The sequence below is a fragment of the Meles meles genome, chromosome 3, assembly GCF_922984935.1.
Source record: "Meles meles chromosome 3, mMelMel3.1 paternal haplotype, whole genome shotgun sequence".
NCBI lineage: Eukaryota > Metazoa > Chordata > Mammalia > Carnivora > Mustelidae > Meles > Meles meles.
Genome location: NC_060068.1, coordinates 63,307,157 through 63,309,229, shown reverse-complemented (window position 1 = coordinate 63,309,229; position 2,073 = coordinate 63,307,157). Strand labels below are relative to the sequence as shown.

Here is a 2,073-nt window from a genome sequence, read left to right as displayed (position 1 = left end):
CATGATAAAAACTGTCAACAAATTAGATTTGGAGGGAACATACCTCAACATAATAAAGGCCAAAGATTAAAAAAAAAAATCCATAGCTAACATCATACTCAATGCAGAAAAACTGACAGCTTTTCCTTTAAGATCAGGAGCAAGACAATGATGTCCACTCTTACCCCTTTTATTCAACATAGTACTGGAAGTACTAGCCACAGCAATCAGACAACAAGAAGAAATAGTGTTTGCTTCTGTAGTACATACACTAAAAAATTGGAATGATACAGGGAAGATAAGCATGGTCCCTGTGCATGGAAGACATACAAATTTGTAAAGTGTTCCATATTTTTAAAAAATATATCAATCAACAAAAGGCATCCAAATTGGTAAGAAAGAGGTAAAACTTTCACTATTTGCAGATCACAAGATACTGTATATAGAAAACCCTAGAAATTCCACAAAAAAACTACTAATACTGCAAAATGAATTCAGTAAAGTCATAGGATAAAAAATTAATTTACAGAGACTAGTTGCATTTCTATATACTAACAATAAAATAGTAGAAAGAGAAAATAATAAAACAATCCCATTTACAATTGCATTAAAAAGAACAAAATACTTAGGAATAAACTTAACCAAGGAGGTGAAAGACCTGCATTCCAAAAACTATAAAACACTGATGAAAGAAATTAAAGACATAAACAAATGAAAGATGTTCCATGCACAAGGGTTGGAAAAACAAATATTATTAAAATGTCTAGTCTAGCCAAAGCAATCTACAAATTTAATGCAATCCCCATCAAAATACCAACAGTATTTTTCACAGAACTGGAACAAATAATTCTAAAATTTATGTGGAACTAAAACCAAAACAAAAAACAAAACAAAACAAAAACCACCAAATAGCCAAAGCAATTTTGAAATAGAAAACAAACCTGAAGGTATCACAGTCCCAGGTTTTAAGATGTACTACAAAGCTGTAGTAATCAGAACAGCATGGTACTGGCACAATAATACACACGTAAGTCAATAAAACAGAATAGAGAACCCAGAAATAAACCCACACTCATATGGTCAATTAATCTGTCACAAAGGAAGCAAAAAGATACATTGGGGAAAAGATAGTCTCTTCAACAAACAGTGTTGGGAAAACTGGACCACTTTCAAATACCATACCTAAAAATAAACTCAAAAGGTATAAGGACTCAAATATGAGACCTGAGCTGTGAAATTTCTAGAAGAAAACATAGGCAGTAATCTCTTTGATATCAGCTATAGCAACAGTTTTCTAGATATGTCTCCTCAAGCAAGTGAAACAAAAGCAAAAATAAACTTGGGACTACACCAAGATAGAAAAATTTTGCATGGAGAAGGAAAGCATTAACAAAACAGAAAGATAATTGCTAAATGGGAGAAAGTATTTGCAAATGATGTATCCAATAGGGTTTAATATGCAAAATACATAAAGAATTTATACAACCACACCAAAACAAACAAACAAATAAGTAACAAAAACAAATAATCTGGTTAAAAATGGACAGAGGAGGGCTCCTGCGTTGTTTAGTTGGTTAAGTGGCTGACTTGTGATTTTTGCCCCAGGGTCCTGGGATCCAGCCAGCCCTGCATCAGGCTCTGCACTCATTGGGGAGTCCACATGAGGATTCTCTCTCCCTCTCTCTCTGCTCCTTCCCCTGCGCTCTCTCTCTCTCTCTCAAATAAATAAACAGGTCTTTTTAAAAAAAATGGGCAGAGGACCTGAATAGACATTTTTCCAAACAACACATATAGATGCCAACAGAAATATAAAAAGATGATCAGTATCATCCTCAGGGAAAAGCAAATCAAAGCCACAATGAGGTATCGCCATACACCTGTCAGAATGGCTAAAATCAAAGCCAATAAGAAATAATAAGTGTTGATGAGAATGTGGACAAAAAGGAATCATTTTGCATTGTTGGTGGGAATGCTAGCTGGTATAGCCATTGTGGAAAACAGTATGAAGATTCCTCAAAAAATTAAAAACAGAATTACCATATGATCCAGTAATTTCACTACTGGGTATTTACCCAAAGAAAATGAAAACACTGA

The 2,073-nt window shown here is 34.0% G+C and overlaps 1 non-coding gene across 1 annotated transcript; it reads left to right on the top strand.

Annotated features, from left to right (window-relative positions):
- The first annotated feature begins 226 nt into the window (after window positions 1-226).
- Window positions 227-335, top strand: LOC123939498. Its single transcript, XR_006817879.1, has one exon. It is a non-coding gene; the product is annotated as a U6 spliceosomal RNA (small nuclear RNA).
- Window positions 336-2,073: the final 1,738 nt, after the last annotated feature.